This window comes from Oryctolagus cuniculus, chromosome 7, assembly GCF_964237555.1.
Source record: "Oryctolagus cuniculus chromosome 7, mOryCun1.1, whole genome shotgun sequence".
NCBI lineage: Eukaryota > Metazoa > Chordata > Mammalia > Lagomorpha > Leporidae > Oryctolagus > Oryctolagus cuniculus.
The window spans coordinates 13106848-13115740 of record NC_091438.1 but is presented as its reverse complement, the minus strand read 5'-3'; the positions used below and the strand labels follow the sequence as shown (position 1 = coordinate 13115740).

Sequence of the window (8893 nt, the reverse complement as noted above, 5' to 3'; positions counted from 1 at the left end):
CCCAAGCACCTGGGCCATCCTCCACTGCACTCCCGGGCCACAGCAGAGAGCTGGCCTGGAAGAGGGGCAACCGGGACAGAGTCCGGTGCCCCGACCGGGACTAGAACCTGGTGTGCCAGCGCCGCAAGGCGGAGGATTAGCCTAGTGAGCCATGGCACCAGCCTCTTCTGTGTTTCTAACGCATGCTGTGTGAACCCTATGACAAAATGAACCACAGCGCATCATAATCGCCTTCATGACAGTGGTGGGCAGTAGAATCAACCTCAGTCACCCAGTGTCCACATGGTCATCCCTGGAGCCTGTGAAGAGGTCACCGCACTGAGGAAAGGACTTGCAGATACCGTAAGTCAGAGACTTGTAGACGGGAGATTATCGTGGTCTTAGTCCATTTGGGTTGTTGTCACAAAATACTATAAATGGGACGGCTCATGAACAACAGACATTTCCCAGAGCTCTGGGGACTGGGAGTCTGAGAACAAGGCACTGGCATGTTTGCATGTCTTCTTGCCACATACTTATATGATGGAGCGACTGCTCTATGGTTTCCTTTTTATAAATCCCGCTCATGTGCCCATGACCTAAACACCTCCCAAAGGCCCACCTCCTAACACCATCTCCCTAGGGGTGCATAAACATTCGGAACACAGCACTTGGAGGATCCAGGTGGGCCTCGTGTAACCTCGGGATCTTCAGAAGTGAAAGGGAGGCAGGAGGTGCAGTCAGAGAAGGAAGCGGGATGACAGTAGAGGTCAGAGCGATACCATCGGAGAAATGCCGCAGCCTCTGGAAACGGGCAGAATCTCCCCCGGCGTCTCCAGAGGGAACACAGCCCTGGCAAAAGCGCAGCGGAGCCCGTCTCCGACTTCCGACCTGCAGACTCTAAGGTAAGAGGCCCATGCTGTTTTGAGGCACTACGTTTGTGCTGGTTTGTTACGGCAGCTGTGGGAAGCTCATGTCCTGTCCTTCTCCCCTGTTAGCTCCTGCTTGAGCCCCTCTGCACTTCTCGGCCAGTGCCCAGTGCACTGGTTTGGTTGCGTGGAAGCAACGAAGGCAGGCAGTTCAGCAGCCTTTGACTCGGTTGACTTCCCGCTTGGCCGCTCATCGTGCGTAACAGCTTTGAGCAAATTATTTCTTCCCTGACTAGGCATAGAGAGCACTCCTCTTGCAGGTGTGGTGGAGACCAGGTGATAGGACTGGGCCCTGCCATTTGGACGACAGCCCTGGGAAATGAGGCTGTGGGACACAAGTTCACACATGGAGCAGCCCTCCTGTTCCGTACCCTACCTTCTTTCTGACCCTACTTCCTGCCTTTTTTCAAATCCACCCACTACCAACCGGAAATTATTCTCTCCTGGTTCTGGAGGCCAGAGTTCCAAAACCAAGGTGTTGTTAGGACCACCTCCCCTAAAGGATATAGACTATAGGAGGGTCTCTTCTTGCTACCTCCAGCTGCTGTTCCCGGGTTTGGAGATCCATCACTCCAGTCTCTGCTACGTCTTCAGACAATTTCCTCTGTGCCTTTATCTGTCTCGGCGCTGCTTTTCCCTCCCATCATATCAGATGAAGCGTCCATTCTACTCCAGTATAAGCTCATCTTAATTAATTACATCTGCAAAAACCCTATTTCCAAATAAAGTCCCATTCTGGGTTTTCAGGAAGGACATGAACTTGGGGGGGGGGGTTGCATTACACAGTACACTCTCTTTGCTACTGCTTCTTCTGTAGGTACTGTCTTCATTCCCTGGGGACTCAGACACCTGGCACAGAGTCCACCTTCATGTTCCAAACCTGCCATCACCCTAAGCAACTTTCTCCTACGCAAGCATGACTCATTCAAAAACCCAGGTTCTCACTTCCCTGACCTCCTTGGCCCTGGTGACTGGTTCCACACCACTTCAGCCAACCAATCCTAGGGCTACGCTCTGGACTTTGTCATCATCTGCGGCGTTCTCCTCTGAAACCATGCATTCATACCAGTTCTGGTCAGACCAGGCCCTCTTCTCTACACTGCTAATTCACTAACAAGTTTGCAGGTGCTGGTTATATCAAGGTGGCAAATAAAAATTACAGGAGTTGTGGTTTGGGACTAGGCTCCTGCACTAGGCCCCCACAGACCAAACTAAAAATCAAAACAGGGTCGCTCATGCTGAAGTTCCTTGTTACCAGGCTGAGACTAAGTTGTTATCTTAACTTCTTGTAAATCGAGAGAGAGAAAGAACGCAGTCAACTTTCCTAAACAGGTCGGTCTCAGTTGGCATGATAATGAATTTCTCTCGTCCTCACAATCAGTTGGCATGATAATGAATTTCTCTCGTCCTCACAAGAAATACCTGAAATAACGTGGTATTAAACAGTGATTTTTGCTACTGATCTGTCTCCCTGTCCCCACCTTACAAGAAAAGTAACTTTGAAAAGACCAATCTTAAGGAAAGTAACTTGGAAAAGACCAACGTTTTTGTTCTTTGTTTCTGCCTTTTTCAGCCTTTCTCTGCCTCTAAACCAAGTTCTTTCACTCAACCCACTGAAATACTTACTCTAATATATGGACTAAAGTGTTGTCCAATTCTGGAAAAAAAAGATATTTAAAATATTCTACAAAATAAGACCAGTTGGGAATCTTTAAACTAAGTTATTATAATTCCGTACTTTGAGAGTGAACAAAACAAGGAATCTTGTCCTTGTGGAGCCAATACCCAGCACCTACATGGTGTAACTCCATACACCACTCCTTCCTAACTGGGAAACCCTCCTCCTGTCGGCACCCTCCTGCTGCTACCTCCATCTTGCTCTGCTGGGATTCCACATCCGCCTGTCTTTGTCCTGCACTCCAGTGCCCACTGTCCTCCCTCTGTTCCACCTGGAATAATCTGATTTCGGATGCCCTTAGACAAACTGCCTTTTCTACCAGCCTGGAGAGTAGCACAAAAGATCAGTCACACACCTTGCAGACCAGGCCCTTGTGAAATCGTGATTACAAACCTCCATGAGGCCTTGAACTTGGAGAGGTATACTACTACAAGTTTCTACTCCGCGTCTTACCTAAAGAGTTCAAAAATAACTGAAACCACTTAAGGGTGCCAGGAAGTCCCCCTACCACACCCACCCATCACTATGTCCCCTTTGGCTCCCTAACAGAAGTGGTGCCCACCTGGTGACCACAGTGAATCATTGCCCAAGTTCTGGTCCCAGACACCTCCCACCCTCCAAACAACTCAGGGATTTCACTCTCCCAACTACTTGCACTTGCTCCCTGTTCCTCAACCTATTTCTAACAGAATCTTCCATCAGCATTTAAACTTGTTCATGTCTCTCCCATTTTTAAAACAAAACTCCACCCATGTCATATTTTCCCCAGCTTCTGTTTTCTCCTCCTTTTCATGGCCAAACCCCTTCTAGAGTTTTCTACACCTGTGACATCCTTTCCCCTGTGTTCTGACCTCACAGCACTCTGACTGCTCCCTTGTGGTCTAAATAGCTCTACTGGCCGACGCCGCGGCTCACTAGGCTAATCCTCTACCTTGTGGCGCCAGCACACCGGTTCTAGTCCCGGTCGGGGCGCCGGATTCTGTCCCGGTTGCCCCTCTTCCAGGCCAGCTCTCTGCTGTGGCCAGGGAGTGCAGTGGAGGATGGCCCAAGTGCTTGGGCCCTGCACCCCATGGGAGACCAGGAGAAGCACCTGGCTGGCTCCTGCCATCGGATCAGCGTGGTGCGCCGGCCGCAGCAGCCATTGGAGGGTGAACCAATGGCAAAAGGAAGACCTCTCTGCCTCTGCCTCTGTCTCTCTGTAACTCTGCCTTTCAAATAAATAAATATAATCTTAAAAAAAAAAAAAAAAGACAGGCTGCCCCAGCTAGACCTGCAGAAGCAGCCCTGTCCTCTTACTCCTTCACATTTGATGATACACCACTGCCTATGGCATCTGGCTGCCCCAACAGCTACAGCAAGGCACTGAGTACCACACTTAGGAAGAATGAAGAAGTTAATGACCATGGGGTAAACTTCGATCAATTAAACCAGAAGACAGAGAGTTAGCAGACAAGTTTTTTCTTTCTCTGCCAAAGGGATATTCTTGCTAGGCATGATGGGTCTCTAAGCCTGTACAGGTGAGATCCTATATGACTAATCAACTAGATATATTTCCCTACATAACTGCAGGCCAGCTCAGTAAGGCACCACCTTATCTTTTTTTTTTTTCCTTTGTTGTCTAATTCACCTCTTTCTCTCACACTTGCCATTAATTGAGCTAGGTGTGGCATAGTGGATAAAGCCACCACCTGCATCCCATATGGGTACTAGTTTGAGTCCCAGCTGCTCCACTTCTGTTCCAGCTCCCTGCTGATGTACCTGGGAAAGCAGTGGAAGATGGCCTAAGTCCCTGGGCCCCTGCCACCCATGTGGGAGACCTGGAAGAAGCTCCTGGCTTCAGATCCCAGATCTAGCCATTGAGGACATTTGGGGAGTGAACAAGCAGATGGTTCTCTATCTCTCTCTCCCTCTCTGCCTTGCAAAAAAAAAAAAAAAAAATCTTTAAAAAAAAAAAAAAAAACTAACACACTCTCCAATATACAGGAATACTATTCTGCTTTGAAAATGAGACAACCACTTAACATCTTTTTTTTTTTTAAAGATTTATTTATTTATTTGAAAGGTAGAGTTACAGAGAGGCTGAGGGAGAGAGGGGGGTCTTCCATCCACTGGTTCACTCTCCAAATGGCTGCAGTGGCCGGAGCTGGGCCGATCCAAAGCCAGGAGCCTGGAGCTTCCTCCAGGTCTCTCACATGAGTGCAGGACCTGGGCGATCCTCCACTGCTTTCTCAGTCCATCAGCGGAGAGCTGCATCAGAAGTGGAACAGCCGGGACTTGAACCAGTGCCCATAGGGGATGCTGGCACTGCAGGTGGCGGCTTTACCCGCTACACCACAGCGCCGCAGCCCTACCACTTAACATCTAGAATTAAAAAGACAAATAAAAAGCTCCCTAGAATAAAAAAGGCAAATAATAGCAATTGTTGGCAAGGATGTAAGCAAGGATGTAAAGAACCTTTATACACTGCCCATGGGGATGTCAAAGGGAACAGCTGCTCTGTAAGAGTCCAACAGGTCGTCAAGTGATTAAACACAGTTACGTGACCCAGCAATTCAACGCTAGCAATAACATCCAAGAAAATGAAAACATATGTTCACACAAACTTGTACCTAAATATTTATAGCAAAGTATTCACAATAGACAAAAATGAGAACAATCCAACCTCCATCTAGTGATTAAACCAAATGTGGTATACCCATACAACAGAACATTATTCAGCCACACAAAGGAATGAAGTACGTTACCATGTTACAGTGTAATGTGGATGAACCTTGAAAACACCATGCTAAGTGAACACAGCCATTCACAAAAGGTCACATATGAGGATTTGATGACTCTATTCATATGAAAGTTCATAATAGGTAGCCAAAGAGACAGAAAATACACTTGTGTGTGCCGACGGCTGGGGGACGCAGGTGAGAGGGCAAGTGGGAGGGAGACAGCTAAAGTATTTGGAGTTCCTTTATGGGGGTGATAAAAATATTCTAAAATTGTCTGCAGTAATGGTTGCACAACTCTATGAATATACTAGAAATTACTGAATTGCATACTCCAAATGAGTGAATTGAACAGTGGTGAATTAGCTTTTAATAAGGTTGTTAAAAAATGATACCATGGTCTACATTGATTAAAGTTGTTCATGATTGCTTAAGAACTGGTTCCATTACATGTGACATATGATCCTATTTGTTTTGTAAAAAACACACATTTGTGTACAGAAAAAAATATCTGGAAATACATCCCTCAAAAAATGTTAACAGTGGTTATCTCTAGGTGATAGGATTATAGATGATTTTTTAAAATATATTTTTCCAAATTTTATGAAATTTTACAATGAGTGATACTTTTATAATAAAAGATAAATATATTTTGTCATCCACCCTATTTTAAGAATATTTATTATTATTCATGCTGCACCAAAAATAGTAGGTATACAGATTAAAGGCAAATAGATTGTTTACCATATGACGTTTCAAAAGTCCTTTGACCTCCCATGATGCCGTAATTCTTCTGTATACGAAAGAGTTATGGAGGTCCTTGGGCTGCTTCGCTAGCCTACTCAACTAGCGATGTGAGAAGGCGGCATGTGTGGTGCTTAGCTCATAAGCAATAATGAACTCTCCCAGAGCAGAAGCACATCTATTCTGACTAATGAAGAGCGATGCAACTGAGAACTAGACAGTATCACCACAAACACGTCTCCTTCAGTACTTGATTCAAAGCTACTGATGGGCTGAGAATGAGCTCCATTACTTTCAACATTGAGCCCAAGTTTAGTAGAGTAACTAAATCAATAACAGTTTTGCTTGAGGATAATTAACTCTCAAACCTGCAAATTATTTCTTAAAGATTTATTTATTTGGGAGGCAGAGTTACAGAGAGGTAGATGGGAGGGAGGAGAGGCAGGGAGAGGGAGAGGGAGAGGGAGAGGGAGGGGGAGGGGGAGGGGGAGAGAGAGAGAGAGAGAGAGAGAGAGAGAGAGAGAGAGAGAGAGAGAGAGAGAGAGAGTCTTTCCTCTGCTGGTTCATTCCTCAAGTGGCTGCAACGGCCAGAGCTGCGCTGATCCAATGCCAGGAGCTTCCTTGGGGTCTCCCACATGGGTGCAGGGGCCCAAGGGCTTGGACCATCTTCTGCTTTCCCAGGCCATAGCAGAGAGCTGGATTGGAACTGGAGCAGCCAAGACTCAAACTGGTGCCCACATGGGATACAGGCACTGTTTACCCGCCACACCAAAATGCCGACTCCTGCAAAATACTTTAATAATGTTCTCTGATAGTGAGGCTTCAGTCTCTATGAGAGTAAATCCAAACTTCCATTGTTATCCCCTAGACTATTTTCATTCAGGAGGTGACTCCATAGGCATTCACACAAATCACACACCCTGGGAATGCAGTGACAGCTCTACCTGAGATTAAGAGGTCATGCTGACAGCTAAAGGAACTGACGGCCTCCTCCCCACTGAAGCAAGCAACACAGACATCCATAAAATAAAGACCTGCATCTGTTCATAAGGGGTATTCGAATTTAAATATTGAGGTTCCCATGGCCAGATAGACAAAAGATAAATTCAAATATATCTTAGACATATACGATTCCTATAATGTAAGGAGTCTGTGCAGAGCACAGCTTGATAGGTCTACGAGTGCTTTCCCCGCTACTGATGAGGTCACGTGCCTGAATACACCCATTATCGAAAGCTGAAGTGCTAGAGAAACTTCCTATATTTGCTGGTGTTTCATAATGGAATCAATGATGTGACTGTATCCCAGGATCAAAGCTGTACTGTAGAAGCATCTCCATGACACTAACAGCTTGATTTATTACTGGTGTTTCTCAACACGTGTGAATGGGACTTAAAACTGGGGTGGGGGTTTGGGGGCAGTGTTGTGCTGGAGCAGATAACAGCCGCCACCTGTGATGCCGGCATCCCATATGGGCACCAATTCGTGTCCCGGCTGCTCCATTTCCAATCCAGCTCCCTGTTAATGACCTAGAAAAAGCAAGGGAAGATGGCCCGAGTGTTTGGACCCCTGACACCCATGTGGGAGACCTGGATGAAGCTCCTGCCTCCTGGCTTCAGCCTGGCCCATCTGGGAAGATCTCTCTCTGTGTCTCTCCCTCTCTGTATATGTAACTTTCAAAATAAATAAATCTAAAAATAAGAAAAAAAAAAACTGAGGTGAGTGGAGGGAACAAGTCTTTGAGAGCTGAAATGAATGACATAACACAGAGTGGGAAAGCCTGCCTCTGTCCTAACCGAGGGAGAGGTGAAGACAGGATCCCTCCTTCGCCCACTGCAAGCTGTGTCACGCTCAAGAAATAAAAACACAACAGATCCAAGTATACATGAGAATTTACTATAATACAGAGGTGACAGTTCAAATCAGTGTGCAGATAACTGACTACTTACAAGTGAAATAATCTCCCAAATATTTAGAAGCTTAAATTTTTGCAAATTTTCGATGTAGTCGAGATTTATGTGAAGAAGATAAATTTTTTAAGTTTAAAACAAAAAAACAGTGCTGTGGCGTAGTAGGTTAAGCTTCTACCCGAGGCACCGGCATCCCATATAAGCACCTGTTCAAGTCCTGCCTGCTCCACTTCCAATCCAGCTCCCTGCTAATTGCCTGGGAAAGCAGTGGAGGATGGCCCAAGTGCATGGGCCCTCTGCATGAGCCCCAGAAGAGGCTCCTGGCTCCTGATCAGATGTTGTGGCTACTGGGGGAGAGAACCAGGGGATGGAAGACCTCTCTCTCTGTCTCTCCGTCTCTCTATAACTCTGCCTCTCAAATAAATCAATCTTAAAATAAATAAAAATAAAAACACATCAAGGAACAGCCGTTTGACATAGCAGTTATGATGTTGCTTGGAACACCAGCATTCTGCCTCTTGAGTTTCTGGGTTCTAGTCCCAGCTCCACTTCTCACCCAGATGCCTGCTGCTGGCTATCCTGGGAGGCAGCAGGTGAGGTTCAAGCACCTGGGTCCCTGCCACCCAGGTAGGAGACCCAGACAGAGTGCTGGGCTCAGCTTTTTGGCCTGGCCCAGCCCCAGCGGGTGCAGCCATTAGGGGAGTGAACCAGTGGATGGAAGATCTCTTCCTCCTGGTCAAACTTTCAAACAAACTAAACTTTTTAAGTCAAATTCAGGTGAATTTCCCCCTTTCCCTAATGGACTCTGAAAAATACTGATACCTTAGGAGGATATCTCTCTCTTTTTTTTTTTTTTTTTTTTTTTTTACAAGCATCTGGCCTAACAGCCACAAACTTTAACGCCGAGGATGCTACACAGCGACATCTCATGTTGAC

The 8893-nt window shown here is 46.4% G+C and overlaps 1 long non-coding RNA gene across 2 annotated transcripts; it reads left to right on the top strand.

Annotated features, from left to right (window-relative positions):
• Positions 1-211: 211 nt before the first annotated feature.
• Positions 212-4948, top strand: LOC138850475 (uncharacterized). 2 transcript variants are annotated; one of them, XR_011390279.1, is made up of 3 exons: positions 212-342; positions 623-884; positions 1726-4948. It is a non-coding gene; the product is annotated as an uncharacterized lncRNA (long non-coding RNA). The 2 variants fall into 2 exon arrangements; XR_011390278.1 differs by lacking the exon at positions 1726-4948 and adding an exon at positions 1450-1576.
• The last annotated feature ends 3945 nt before the right edge of the window (positions 4949-8893 follow it).